The following is a 16695-nucleotide window of genomic DNA, read 5'->3' on the forward strand; positions in this document are numbered from 1 at the left end:
ACTTGCCATCATACCTACTTAAATCAAAAACACATCTCTACTATAAGGATTATGGTTCGAAATTTAATGACTGGGGAGGAATGACAAATGGTTAAAGGGTTAAGGATAGTTACACAATCGTTAAGTGGGAGGAACGTTTTATTGGCCATCATAAAGTTATTATCCCAACAGGTTGAGAGGACCAGCTGATTTTTGGTAGCGACGATGCGATGGCTTGTTATATGACTATATGACCTATCAAAATTCAAAATATATTTTATTTCAAGAAATTAGCATTCCAAGAAGTACAGTGATCCCCACACTAGGCTAAATACCCAAAAACAAGTGAAAGTTTAAAAAATACAAAAATGATTCAATATCACTTAGTTGAGTCTATCGACAGGGAAAAAATCGTTAGCAAACCGGATTAATACTTATAAGACCTAGTTTTTTTTTGTGTATTTCAGTAATTGATTTGAGTCCATCGGTCCTCGCTAGAGATACGGGCGACCGTTTGCTCTTTGTTTCAGTATTAGCTGTATTGGTGGTGGATTGCGGAGTCTGTTTAGTGGTTTTGGACAGGTTCCCACAATGGTACGGGCGAACCTGCCCCAAGTTTTAGGTAGGTACCTAGGTATTCGGCATGAAGGGCAGCAGAACTGTTGCAAACCAGGTAAGGGTTATTACCTATATTATATTTTGTTGAAATTCTTGAGAGTATCTATTATGTATTTTGTGTATGTTATAAATGAGTCCAGTGTTTCTTCTTTTCCTGTGATATGTTTTATATTGTACGGGTCGATATCCTGATATTTCCCACAGATAGTCTCGTGGACACATCTTGCATATGCGTATCTTGGACAGTTTTTAGTTAGGTGTTCGATTGTTTGCTTTGTGTCTTTGTCACATGGACAAGCATCGTCATTGATTATGTGGAAACGTTTTAAATAGGTTCTATTGTAGCCATGGCCTGTTAGTATTTGTGTAAGCTGGAAAGTTATGTTTGTGTGTTTACGGAGGTGTTTGATGTCGTGTGGGTAACCATTGTTTAACGTGTTTCCCCGTGGTGCTGTCTGTGTATGCTGTGTTGTGTGTAGTGTATGAGTTGCTTCTAATTTGTGTTTGATGGTAAGATAGGGGGAAGTAGACGTAGTCCGGTGATTTTCGTAGTGTTGCCGCATGCTTGGCCGCGAGATCTGCCCTCTCATTTCCATCTAGGCCAGCATGGGCCTTAATCCAGCAGAAGTTGATCTCCATTTCCCCAGACTCCTTGATGTTGTGTAAGATTTTATATATTTTATTTATGTTTCTGTTGGTACTGCTTCGGTTGGAGAGTTCCATCAGTACCGCTTTGGAGTCTGAGAAGATGGTGACCTTCCTCAGTTTTTGTGAAAAGCATGTGTGGCACACTTGTTCCAGAGCAAGGCATTCTGCCTGGAAGACGGTGCAGCTACTGTGCAATTTTAGCTTCGTCATACGGCTTCTACCATCGGGGTAGTCTATAATGTAAGCTGCACCGACTAACCCATCGTGCCTGCTTCCATCCGTGTAGACGCGATGCATCTCTGGGTCCTCGAAGTATTGCTCTAGGTCATTTTGAGTAGCTACCTCAGCTATATTTAAGTCGACTCTATGCGCAGGATGAAGGAGTTCATTGACTGCTAATATACGCTTGTCATAAGTTATATCTGTTGGTAGATATTCGGTGACTAGGTGACGCTTTACTGCCTCTGTGGACGCTACCTCTCTAATCTTTAGCGGGAGTGGAGTTAATCCAGCCAGCGCAATTGATGCGACAGTGGGAAGTGTACGGAAACCGCGTATTATTTTGATGGCAAAACCTCGCTGAAGGCTGAGTAGGGCGTTCTGCACCTTCTGGTAGTTTATGGCACTCTGCCATATCTCTGCGGCGTAAGTTATAATAGGTTCAATAACCTGCCGGTAAATGGTAGCGACGTTTTCCGAAAATCATTGGTTAATAGTTATTGTGACTGTTATTATCAGTCAAAAGTACTCCCAGAGATAGGTAGGTTATTTTTTTTTTTGCTACGCCCTAAAAACGAAACTGTTCCCAGAGATAGGTAGGTTAGGGTTATTTTTTTTTGCTACGCCCTAAAAACGAAACTGCTGCCAGAAATAGGCATGATTTTCAGGTAAAACTACTTTTGACCGACATGCGCAGTCAAAAGCAGTTTTGCCTGTTTTTGTCGGTTAAAAGTTCTTTTGACCAGTTCACACTTTTGACTGCAACATATACATAGTTTCTTGTAGATGGCCAATGCTTTTTTAATTATGTGTTCACTATGTTTTATAAAACGGAAGTTTTGGTCAACTGAGACATCACCCAGTAGTTTAAAATGTTCCGTAGTTTCCAGCCTTATCCCATTCATGAAGATTTTGGCAGCCTTGGCCTTTGGTGTGAGAGAAATTACCTTGGTTTTTTGTGGACCAAATCTAAGTTTATTGTTCATTCCCCAGCACCTCTAGCACATCTTGCATCCGCGACTTAGACCGCGACTCGAGTCGACATTCCCGCGGCTGTCAAATCTGTCGATTTCCGTAGCATAACTTGTACCCGCGACTGCAACAGCCGCGTAGAGAACTCAAAGTCGCGGCGCGACTCATCAGTGTTCCCCGATAGAATCAAAGTCTAAACATAAATGCTATTTACATGTGACAACACTGAATCGGAAACAGGGTTGCGCTATTTCATTCGTTCTTTGGTGGTAAAAAATCTAGTTTATTGTCGATGGTTAAGTTTTTCCTGTCAAAGTCAAGGAACTTTCAAATTTTGTCAACATTTAATTACGAGAAAAAATATGAAAAAAATGTAAGTAATAGAGCCTTATATACTAAATTTTGATAATATTCCTTAAAATATATATTGTTTTTTAATTTCTGTTTAATAAACCTTTTAAATAAAATATTTTTGTAAATAACTATAATTAATGGAATTGCTATTATTGGTTTTAGTTCTCATATTCCTGTTGTAAATTGTGTTTTTTTTTTTCAGAATAAGTCCAGCATTATCCTAGACACGATTGATATCCCAGCACCCAAAGGAAAATATTGTTAACAGGAACGTGCCAACGGGCCCCGAAGTGGAGAGTCAGGAAAAGAAACACACTAGGCAAGCTTTTAGGTTTCAAACGCGGAGCTGTCCCCGTTTCTAAAGTCACTAAGATGTGAGAAGCGCTTTAGCTTTAAGAACACCACCGAGGAAGTGAACTATTATATAATAACCATAATGGTTATGGCGTACCTATCTATAGTTCGTTTTTTTTAGCATTAAAAATAGGTAAACAATCTTGATGTGTCTTTTAATTGAAAAACACATTTTAAAAATAAGTTACGGCAAATATGTAACAATTATGAATCTAATACGATCATTTATATTTTTCTGCTTTCATAAGCAAATATTGTGCAAATAATGGATGGCATTTGTGTGTATGTGTACTGTGTAACTGTTTATGATTTGACAAATTGATATGAAAAGCTTATTTCATAGTCCTCGATGAAGCCACGACCATATTTTATTTTTTTGTTTACAAACCAATTTTCTTTCCAGGGTGATATTTAATTGTCCTACGCCGCATGTCGAAGAAAAAGGAAGAGAGAAAATACTTTTCAAGGGTAATAAAGAAGATTCTTACAATTTCTCTATTGTGGTTCTAGATGTTAATAATATATTAGGTTTAATAATAAGAAGTCGAATATTGCAAGAATATATAAGGCAAAGCAATATATTATTAATTTAAATATTGTTTTTTTTTCACTCCTGTATTTTTTACCTGAAATGAAACAAAAATAAAGTAGGTAGGTATCTACAACTCCTAGAAGCCATGATTAGCTCCCCAAGGCCCACTTCATACTTAATGCTGACAGCAACGTATCATAGCATGATCGTATCAGACCCTGTCAAACATGAAGTGAAACATCTAGAACGCGGGTATGATCTAGAGGAGTTTCAATATGGTAGAGTAGACCATATGATAACCGTACCTATGCTACGCAGACTATGACATGAGCGTAACGACTCCTTCAAAATATTGTTGGTCGGGTCGGTCAAGTCACGTCACGGTATGGTGTTGGCAGGGGACGGAATGGTTTAGTGGGTGATGACTGATAATATTTCATACAAAGCATGATTTTGAGCCGGACATGATCCTACATCATATCATATCATCTATATGATCGTATTACATCATTCTGTTACAGTACGATGCAGCGGGCACAGGCCACATGTAGGTATGTTTTGTTGAAGTCGAGGAAGGTTCCAAACGGTACCTAAATAGTAAGAGATTGTTGAAATTAGACATCTAACCGTGATCCTAAATACTACTACTAAGGCTTACTTAATATTAATAAGTTAACTACTTATACTAAATTACTTAATAAGTTGGATAGTTTGTTTTGAACATTTGTACCTACCCACCTCATCGGCTTCGTTTATGTACAAGCAAGCGGGCTCCGTTGTTAGTTGTTAGGTTGATGAAAGTTTTGTGTAAGGAAGTCTTAGGATTATACTTTTACAAACTTACGAACCTGAATTGAAATTTAAAAAATCCTACATATGTACCTATTTACTTAATTGAGTACCTACAAGCTAGCTGTTTGAAATTAAAGTTGTAAACATGATGGGTGTGTTGTGGTACTTGTAGGTATCACCGTGCATAATCGATATAAGAGTGCGTAAAGCGCATTTAGCGATTGTTCCATACTTCCTTATCCCTTAGGGCAATAAGTAATTATACAAATTATATTATTACATAATATATGAAACTTATCATGAGTTCAGTTAAAAAAGTACAAGCAAACCACCCGCGAGAGCGAGTCGCGTTATAAAGTCGCGTAGACTTCGACTCGCGGATTGACATAAACCCGAGAGAATATTTTGTCTCAAAATAGGCAGTTGTGCTACGGATTTTAGTTCAAAGTCGCGATCGTTGTCATTTTCTGACAGTGACACCTGATCGCGAGTTTGTCGCGGCTCTCGCGCGTGAGTTGTGCTGCCAACACGCGACAAGCCGCCAAGTCGCGCCGATCTGTCTCTTCTCGCGCCTGTCGCGGCCAGTTGTGCTAGAGGTGCAGGTGTAAACTTCATCCAGCTGGGTTAGAAGGTCTTCTTCTTGGGATTAATTACCAAGCGGACCCCAGGCTATGAGCAGTGGCAAAGAGCTGGGCTAACGCAAGGAAGATGATGTTAATAAAGTCCAATGCCAATTTAATATTACTGTTCAAAAATACGTCTGTAAGTATTAATCAAAGCATCAAGTCATTTTACTGATGTAAACGTAAAAGAAGGAGTTAAGAGCTACTCACAGCTCTCATAGATCCTTCATCCAGTCTTTCCTTTTTGCAAGCCGCCATGGACATCTACTCCCCAAGGTTGTTGGTCCCGAACGTGACTTAGCACTAACTCGGATTCCTTATTCAAAACCAATTCTCATTTCAAAATATGAAATCCTCAGAACTTGTTCCTTTTGTACAAATACCAACTTAACTATGCTTTCAAAACTGTCGCTGCCTTCTAAGAGACTACTAGTTTTGTAAAGGGAAATGTTAGTTCTCGTTTTGACCACCGGCATAGTTAAGTTTGTATTCATGTACTTTTTACTTTTTAATTCGGATCGGGCGATGAGTGAATGACTGAGCGGTTTGGACGCGTTCGTTATTATGTAAAGTGTGTTTTTTTGTTTTGTCTGTACAGGGATTTGTCTATGATTTGAGTTTAGTTGAAATTCTGATGGATCTCATCCGGATATTCGAATAATTTACCAGTTGCCTAATGTTCGGAGGTTGGGGTGAGAAGGAGTTTTGTATTGATCAAAAAGTTGGTACCTATTTTAGAAAACTACGAAAATATTTATAAAGCATTTAGCAATATAATAAGAAAAAAATAAATGGGTAAGAACCCCCACTGCACAGGTTGTCTATTGTTTGTCCGAAAATTATATAAAATAATACTCATATGCCCGAATTTTACTTGCCCGAATTTCATTTGCCCGAATTGTTTGTTTACCATAAAAATTATGTGACATACTCTTTGTTTACCCGATTATTCGATTCCAGAACGTACGAGTGCCATACGTGTTGTTGTCCATATTATTAATTGTAATAATATTATTTAATAGAATATTTAAACGCCATACTAAATATGGTTTTTCCCCGAATCCATGCATGCAAACAATGCATTTACTCACTATATTCCTGTAGGCGCTCTAAAAATATTTATAAACTTGTAATTATTAAACATGTGGTGGGTATGCATTACATTTCGTAGGCGATATTAATTGACATTGATATGTGCTTGGTGCAATAGTTCGCTGTTGAGTCTCCGCTCCGCTTCGCTTCGCTCCCGCCTTAGACTTCTGAACCTAACCTATCCGAGTCGGAGTGCCCCGGAAAGTCTTGCTTGCTCGCTTCGCTCGCTCGCTTGTTCGCAGTTCTAACCTAACCTAACCTACTTTCTGGTAGCCGTTTTATTTTGTAAAAAGAGCCGGAGCAAGGCGCGCAAAAAAAAAGACCTAACATCGAAGTCTAAGGCGGGAGCTCCGCTTCGCTTCGCTCCCGCCTTAGACTTCTGAACCTAACTGTGACGTTTATACAATAAAAGTGCAATGCGAACTACCTGCAAGTCGACATTCTGTTGTCAACTGTCATGGCGTACAGGCGGGTCGCGGAGCACACCTGACTGACCAACTGAGTTTTATTTATCACCTTGTAATACAACAGAATCTAGACGTCACAATGGCGACGAGGATAAAGAACGTAAGAAAAAACAAAAAATCGATGTAGTTGCTAAATAACCGACAAAAAGTTATCAGTTTGAAATTATTTTTTCAATAAAAGGGAGGGAGACGAATGACCCAAATAGCACAGGTATGATGGACCCATTGTGGACTTAATTTATAGCTCTGAGCACATAAACATCTTTATAAGGTACACTTCTGGTATTTAAACTATATTTTGATCGAGAAAAGAACTATTTTTACGCTAATATTATTACTATAGGGCACATTTCAACGTCTTATTCAGTTTAAATACTATTTAATGCTTTTACCTTTCCAAAAAACGGGTCGGTGAACAGAAATTAAGCCAAATACAGTAAAATAAGTTATTATAAAATAGAAATAAAACTTTTATATTGTGTATTTAAGGAAGCGTGTAAAACTATAATTAAGTTATACGTATAATAAATAAACTGTCGCGCATATTGCTGTGTAGTGCTGAATATGTCTGTTCACCGGTAATTTACTACAGGTAACTAAGTATACCAACGTGGTGCTGTCTGCGTTAACGGTTGTTGAAACAATATCTGGGTGCGCTGTAGTTTATTATTAGCTCACAAATGTATCAAATTAACGACAAATGCTTAATAATAGTTCACATAATAGGGTTAACACTTTTAACCAGAAGTTATCTACCTAAATAAATAATAAGTGTACGCTTTATTTAGCGTCAGACTCAATAAAAATCAACAGATCATCTGCTATACAACATGGTGCTACTTAGCTTACGTGTGCTAGTTAGATATGCATTTAAATTATTTAACCAAATCAGCATAATATTATCTGGGTCTTGTTTCTATAATGCAAAAGGAAAAATAAGTAAACAAATTGATACTGTCGGTGAAATTTGTCGTAAAGCTTAAGCTTAATACGAGTATTCTCCAAAAATGGAATACTTTTATGGTTGTAAATGTTGTGTTAATATTGCACTCACCCTCCTGGGGCCCAGCCATACAAGGAAAAAGTCTGAAATTTGCTATTGAAATTTGAATCTATAGTGTAGGATTCAGGGTTGATTTTGTTTTGTTTAAAATGGAACGAAGCAAAACAGATGCAACTCTGCTTCAATTAAACATTAGGTTGTGTCGCTAAGGAGCAAAATGTCATGGTTACGGCGACGGCAAACATTGAATCCTGAACGAAGCGAGGTATTAAAATGGAATACTGAGCGTAGTGAGGGATTCAAGTGTTAACGCCCAAAGTGAAAATAATTTTGCTACCATGTGACCCATACTGCTTTTCAGATCACATAATATATGTATAAGGAAATAAAAAATAAAAATAAGTTAGATTAAAGAACCTAAAGTCTTAAGAGTTTAAACCTAAAGAGTCTAAAGAGTCTAAAGAGTCCAAAGAGTCCAAAGAGTCTAAAGAGTCTAAAGAGTCTAAAGAGTCTAAAGAGTCTAAAGAGTCTAAAGAGTCTAAAGAGTCTAAAGAGTCTAAAGAGTCTAAAGAGTCTAAAGAGTCTAAAGAGTCTAAAGAGTCTAAAGAGTCTAAAGAGTCTAAAGAGTCTAAAGAGTAAAGAGTCTAAAGAGTCTAAAGAGTCTAAAGAGTCTAAAGAGTCTAAAGAGTCTAAAGAGTCTAAAGAGTAAATAGTCTAAAGAGCCTAAAGAGACTAAATAGTCTAAATAGTCTAGAGTCTAAAGAGTCTAAAGAGTCTAAATAGTCTAAAGTCTAAATAGTCTAAAGAGTCTAAAGAGTCTAAAGAGTCTAAAGAGTCTAAAGAGTCTAAAGAGTCTAAAGAGTCTAAAGAGTCTAAAGAGTCTAAAGCGTTTAAAGAGTCTAAATAGTCTAAAAAGTCTAAAGAGTCAGAGTCTCAAGAGATTAAAGAGTAAAGAGTCTAAATAGTCTAAAAAGTAAAGAGACTACAGAATCTAAGTTAGAGTCTAAAGATTGTAAGAGTTTAAATAGTCTAAAGAAGTCTAAAGGGTCTAAGAGTCTTGAGAGTCTGAAGAATCTAGAGTCGTACATGTGTGCAGTAAACAGATTTTGTTGAAAATAATTATAATAAAAAAAAAAAACATTTTCCGAATAAATGTAAAAAAATTCTTCCACCGAACTTAGAAAGTACCTACTACAGCTGGTAGGACCGTGGGCCTTGGGAAGGTATGGCTATGCTTAATAATTCTGCCGCGCCAACAATGATTGCGCGGTGATCGATTACATTTGGAAACTCATGAAATGCTTATCTTGTCCTCCTCAAATAAATTCTTTATTTAATTATTTAAACGAGTTTTCAAATGCAAGTACCGCGGTTATGGTGGTGGGGCGGGGTTGCTGATGCCGACTATGGTGTATTTAAAATAACTAACTAGACATTGACACAACCTTGCCTATAAATATGAAAACTAGAAAAGTCGAGTTTCATAGGCTGAAAAGACAATGGTATTAATGTATAGTTTATGCAAGATACGAGTTCCGTATAAATAAATACCTACAATTGGAGTGAAGACTCCGTGAGTGGAACCTAAGTCCGAATAAGGAAATACCATTGGAGTGAAAACTCCGCGAGTGCTGCATGGGATATCGGCCCATGTAGTGCAAATGATAAGTTCTTCAGAATTAAAAATAAATATAGCTCATAAAAAAATCCATAAAATTTAAATTGTTAGTAATATGTGACTATAATTAACGTTAAGGAGTGAAACTCAGGTTATTGTCACAAAGACTCGTTGAACTTTAATGTATGTCTTGGGGTCCAATCCTATGTATATGTGTCTACCTGTTCTGTTTGTTACACGTTAGGTTACTTCGATAACTCCTTAAGTACAGAAACTCGGTAGTTAGAAGGTACTTACCTAACGCACATGTTCCGTGCTTACTTACGGATAGTATTACAATGATGTCTTAATTGTCCGCTTTAGAATGTGCCTGAGTGTCGTGTGCCTGCTAACTGCGAGCACTCTTCCAAGTACGCACGTTTCAGAAGCTAGCGTAATGGACATTTTTAAAGTTGCTGTCGACAAATTATAAGAATACTTTTCGCAAAAACAGAGTTTGTATGAACGATTCGTGTTTCGACTGATGCAACAAGAATGGTACTTTGGAAATTTCTAATCTAATCTATTCCTAATGATTCTAAATGTGATTTCAATGCGGAAAATTGAGCCTCCGCCGATCTAAAGGAAAATATTGAATCTAGGGGTTTCAGTTACAATAAACAAGTGATTATGGGAACAAATTTGATAAAATGTTAGGAGGCAACTGAAAGAGTTTTTGGGCAAACATAACAAACAGGTAGACAGGATTGCGATAATGGCGCCGCCTTCCCCCTAAAAGATAAAATGTGCCGGCATGTGATAAATGTGCCTACAAAGGCCAATTCAAAATGCAAAGCTGCACTAGGACTAAATCAGTACCGATAAAAGTCGACGGGCCGACTAAATTAAAGTCCAAAAATAAATAAATTACCTAAAGCCAATCAACTAATTTTAGTGCCAAAAGAACACAATAATTTTAAAAATAAATAAATTACCTAAAGCCAATCAACTAATCTTAGTGCCAAAAGAACACAATAGTAATTCTATAAATTTACAATCAGGTCAAAGGTCAATTTACGGTAAATAAATAGACGCTGGGTCCGTCACAATGCCACACATTGTGTAGGTATCTAAAGTAAATGCTGAAAAAAATACAAAGTACCAATCAGTGACGATGCGTGAAACCTTGCACTCCCACTGCGCTACTTTATATATGACTTGTTCCTAATAGTGAAAACATACACATACGAACATAGTAACCAAATCCGTAAAATGGACGGCCAAGCGATGGCGTCAATATCGGACAGTTACCCAGATAGAGATGAGTTTTAATTAAGTGTAATAAAAAGGCACGTTAGTGGGAAATTTATACTGTGTACGTATAAAAACGTAAGGACCAGACGTGATCTTGATTGCACCAAATTGCAGTTTGCCTAGTTGAGGTTGAAACTAACAAAATCAAACAAACCTTGTAAATTGAGGTTGCAGATCGAGCTTCTATATTTGCAAGAGTACATATATATTATCAAAGAGTTATTTACTTAAGTCGTTGTTTAATTATCGTACAGGTACTAAGTACCAAGTATGAACTAAAACCCAAAATGGCCTAGGGTTTTATTAAAGCAACGGAATAATAATAAAGTAAATGTTCATGGTAATGAAATTCCATTGGTTCCTTGTAAAATATACATAATTAGAGTTAAACAATATATGCCACCATCAAAATGAACATACACAGGTGCTAGTTTTGCTCTATAATATATCTGTAAGTAATTGAACCAAGGGAAGCAAAATGTCTATAAAAAATAATAATATTAATGTGACTGTAACCATGGTCAAATTAAGGCTGTGTATATTGTAGTCAAGGGCTACTGTAGACTATAGTCAAGGCTAAAATCAACTTCCAATTGTAAGCAGGGATTAAAGTTGTTTTCATAACATAAATAATATCATTCATTGTATAAGTAACATTAAGTTGCTAGATTAACAGTAGGTCGGTATACCATACTTGAATATAATTGAGGTCAATACTGTATTCAGCAAGTATTATAATTAAAAAACGGTAATAAAATAATGTATCCAATGCAATTTATAATAATAACGGTCAAATATGTAGGTAACCTACATCATTTTACCCGAGTAATAGAAATCAATTTGTATAGATCATGGTTTGCGTAAATAACATACCAGTACACAAGTAAAACTAAATAGGTTGTGATATCTGGTATGACTTTTTACCTTACTTAACATTGGACCATTTACGTATATTATAAATTGCATTATATCTATATATTATACTATATTACCTATCAAACAGCCAAGTAAAACTGAGGAAATCAGTTGTTGCCAATAAATAATGTACATGTACGAGATGTTATTGGAAAGCGACCTGTATGTTACAATTTTATTGGAAATTCACGAAATAGGTATTAATTGTGTGAAACATGTATATAGCTTGAACGCTAATGAAAATACCTAGAAAAGTGTAAGCATCCAAAGAAAATATGTATCAATTAAGGTTAAACTCGTAAGATATTTAAACCTCGAGTTATTATCATTTTGAATAAAAGAAAGCAGACTCAAAATTCAAAACTGAAAAAAGGAGAAGGAGAGAGACTGATATTGTAAAAGTAAAACCATAATTGTATTAAAACACTTTATTACGCTAAACAAGTACATAACAATAAGAGAATAGAATAAATGTGTACAAAGGCGAACTCATCCCTTTAAAGGATCTCTTCCAGCTGACCGCTAAGCAACTGAGAGAGATACTAGGAATAGTGTAAATATTCCAAGGTTATATTGTTAAATAATGTTTATTGTTGAACTGTTGAGAAATGAATATATCCACACCTCGCCGAGTTTCTTCCGCCGGTTCTTCTCGGGTCTGAGGTTAACGCTGTTTTCCGAACCGGTGGTAGTATGTCGGAATTAGAATCTAAATTAACCTAGCAGTTATAAGATAAACAGATGTGAGATGACTGAACTATTGTTGCATGGCTAACGCAAAAAATAAATTAAATAAATCATTATAAAAAGGAAGAGATGTGACGTTTATACAATAAAAGTGCAATGCGAACTACCTGCAAGTCGACATTCTGTTGTCAACTGTCATGGCGTACAGGCGGGTCGCGGAGCACACCTGACTGACCAACTGAGTTTTATTTATCACCTTGTAATACAACAGAATCTAGACGTCACACTAACCTATCCGAGTCGGAGTGCCCCGGAAAGTCTTGCTCGCTCGCTTCGCTCGCTCGCTTGTTCGCAGTTCTAACCTAACCTAACCTACTTTCTGGTAGCCGTTTTATTTTGTAAAAAGAGCCGGAGCAAGGCGCGCAAAAAAAAAGACCTAACATCGAAGTCTAAGGCGGGAGCTCCGCTTCGCTTCGCTCCCGCCTTAGACTTCTGAACCTAACCTATCCGAGTCGGAGTGCCCCGGAAAGTCTTGCTCGCTCGCTTCGCTCGCTCGCTTGTTCGCAGTTCTAACCTAACCTAACCTACTTTCTGGTAGCCGTTTTATTTTGTAGGAGGTCACAGTTCTAACCTAACCTAACCTACTTTCTGGGAAGCAATTTGAATGGCAAATTATATTATGGCTAGTGATAATTATGGCTTACAATGATGATGACAAATGATATTATTGAAATTGATTTTATGGGAAACAATGTTTCTGGCACGTGACTAATATAGTAAACAATAAGTATTGCATATGTATATTATGGGAAACAATATAATGGCTGTTGACTATTATGGCAAATGAAATTATGGCAAATGAAATTCTGGCAAGTGGGTGTATACCCACTGCACATGCTTTTGTTATTACTTAAACACCTTTCTAGACGAGACTGGAGAGTTGTAGGGTAGAGATGTACCTACGGCGTCTGCTTAGCTTCACGGTGTCCTTGTACTTGTTTACCACAATCGTAGTCCTACAGTGAACCAAATGTCTCAATTACGTTAATGTAGGTATATTGTGTTGTACCTATGCATTGTGCATAGGTACAATACAATATTATCATTATGCATTGCTAAGGCGCTACATTAAAATCAGATCTTTTAAGATAGTACTAGAATAAATAAATAAATAAATAAATAAATAAATATTAGGGGGACATCTTACACAGATCAACCTAGCCCCAAACTAAGCAAAGCTTGTACTATGGGTGCTAGGCGACGATATACATACTTATATAGATAAATACACACTTATATACATAGAAAACAACCATGACTCAGTAATAAATATTTGTGTTCACCACACAAATAAATGCCATTACCGGGATTCGAACCCAGGACCATCGGCTTCGCAGGCAGGGTCACTACCCACTAGGCCAGACCGGTCGTCTAATGAATGTAAACAAAACCACGTAACTTGGTAAACATAGTTTTATCAATGAGCTATAGTCAGTATCTTTACCGCTTCCGTTCTACAACCTCCGAGAAAAATACATTCTCATCTAATAGTCTTACGAGACCTATCTGGACTGGCTGGAGATCTCACAGACTCTTATATGTAGTACCTAGGTACCTACTAATCAAAATGTATCAAAAAATCAAGGACTTAATAAAAATTGGCCCTATATCTTCATTTTATTTTAAAAATATAATTTCAATAATAAAGCCCTAAAACTCAGTACTTTAACGATTATTGTCCCACCCTATAAATATAAAGTAACTTCATCGAAGATTCTTCAAGATCGGCCAAACCGCTCCCGCGCTACGCACAGAATATCAATATTGTCAATGACAATAAAAATACTTCATTCACTTACGCTGCACATAAAACTACGTTCCAATTTCAAATTCGTTCCAGCATCAACACGCCCTATTAAAGCTAGTACCTATCACAGTTCCTAATAGTTTTAATAGGTCGTAAAACAGTAGCGTAGCCGGTATAGCGTCGTTCGTCCATTATGAGAAAAAACAAAATGTGGCCTGTCAAGCGTGAGTCGGAGCGCAGGGTTTCCGTGCTACTACAACATTTTAGTTTGACTTACATTCGGTTACGAATAGGTAAATCAATGATTTTCGTGAGTGCGACTCATGTGATGTTATTTTGTTGTTGAAATGCTGTACAGTGTCATTTCTCCGCCACTCAAAGGTTGTCTGGAAGAGATCATTATGGATGGTATTATGTGTGATGTCCTTTTCATTTTATTTTGAGGTTGTGAAATAAAAATAATTGGTATTCTATTGTACTGCATTTTTTTTACAGATAGAAATATTAATTAATTAATTGGTAATTAAATAGGTAAGGTTTACTCGGGTAATTCCGAATGTCGAAAACTGTCGGATAATTCCGAAAAGAGACTTTTATTATGATGGAATTAAGGGTGATTTTCATCTGAATTTCGGAATTATCCGACATTCGGTATTACCCGAATACACCTTACAGAAATTTACAAACTTATAACGAGGTAAATATCAAAATTAAGGGTATTATATGCTATTAGGCCATAGATACCCGGCTAAATGTACCTAATAGCACGCTGCTGGCGTTTCCTCTTTGCACGGCTAGCGAAAGACGCTGTATTGTACCTACTGTATTGAAGTATAGTTTGCACGATGATCAAGTTTAATATTTAGCTTCTAATAAGTAGCTGCATTTAATATAACAGCGTATTGGGATTGTGGGATCTAAATTAGAATTATTATAAAATATGACAATATAAACACAATTCTTGCACGGGTACAAAATTAAGAAAAAAATTCTACTCAATCCAATAATCGATACAGGAATCAATACCTAAATATTTTATTCATCAATAACTAGGTACCCAGGACATATTAAATATATTAAATACGTGAGTGAGCCGTTTTTAAGTAAAGTAAGTAAATATTCTTTATTGCACCAATAATTATACATTTTTAACATGTAAAACTACAAAGAAATTTTAACGGAAAAATAGAACCAGGTAACAACAGGCGGTCTTATCGCTAACAAGCGTGAGCCGTTTTTAATATATTTAATAGGTACTCGGACTTTTTTAAAAGGTCGGACAGATAGTAGAGGCAAACAAAACGAACTTACTAGTAGTGTTACATTGGTGCTTTTGAGTACGGAACCCCAAAAAGCATATCTCCTCCATATTTCAATATTTATCGCAGCATCGGTTCGTTTCCGAACAAAATCCGAATCGTTCTTTTTGTTTCGGTTTCTCTTATTATAAACGAGCGCGCGGGTCGAATACATTTTTTAAAAATCATTCCATTTTTGAATTTTTTACGTGATTCGAAGACTGGTTTATGGAGTTGGCTGGTTAATTATTGTCTTGTTTCTTATTCCTTGGAAAAGAAGTAAGGTTATGTTCCAACATTGTAATCGGAGTCATACGTTTGTATTGTAGCCATAAAGGGATAAAGGATGTAATTTTATTTGAATAGGTACAATGAACCTAGGGCTTTTCTGTATTAGCAAATATAGGACATGATTATAGGAAGGTGAGGACTTCAAAAACTAGTGGCGATTAGGTCACTAATGGTGATGGTTCTTCCAAACCATTTTTCTCGTCTTGCCTCTGAAAGCATTAACCCCTGGTGTGGCCGCCTCTCCCCCAGCCGCCTACGAGATATAAATAAGACCGTAAAAGGGGAAAGGCGGGAACTATTGTATTGATGTGGGGGTGTAAGGGTAACAGAATGCTTGGCATACATACCTTTATATCCTATGAAGGATTCTTTATCCTCGCTCTCTCTGATGCACTTTTCCTAGGCCAGAGGAGCCTCTTTCTGCTTCGCTTTACTTATAGCGGCTAGTTGTATCACCCCGAGATCTGTGGGTTAAATTGCTCATGAATATGGTATTCTCATACAATCATCACCTACTATTATAGTAGGTTTAATAATACATATACATTTATATCTACAGCAAAAGAGAAGGGTTTCAGTTGAAGTTTTCCAAATACGCTATTGCACACCTCACAGTTTAAATACAGGTACTTACAGAAACATAAACAAAACCTATGATAGACGAAACTACTTTAAACTGAACTAAACTGTCGCCTGTGGTATTTCCGGACCGATACGACCTTCAAACCTTCAAAAAAAGAGCGTACTCCCATCTTGAATTCCGGCAACGCACTTACAACCCCTCTGGTGTTGTGAGTGTCCATGGGCGGCGGTAATCGCTTACCATCAGGCGATCCATCTGCTCGTTGGCCTCCTATATTCTATATTTAATCTTTCGCGTTTTGTATCCGTGACCACAGCACAGCTGCAGATGCAACCCAGTTGAAACGTCGGAAAAGGCAAAAATAATGAAATTATATCGCGTTAAAGCGCGCGTTTATATGTTATTTTATATGTATGTTAAACCCGTTAAAATTACTATATATGTAGATAAAATTAGTCATAGTATATTCGAAACTAAGCCACGATTGAAACGTTTAACCGATAACCTCTGGGGCCTACCGCGAACCACGTTCGACGTGTTGCCTCCCTGT

This window comes from Cydia splendana, chromosome 22 (assembly GCF_910591565.1).
Source record: "Cydia splendana chromosome 22, ilCydSple1.2, whole genome shotgun sequence".
Lineage (NCBI taxonomy): Eukaryota > Metazoa > Arthropoda > Insecta > Lepidoptera > Tortricidae > Cydia > Cydia splendana.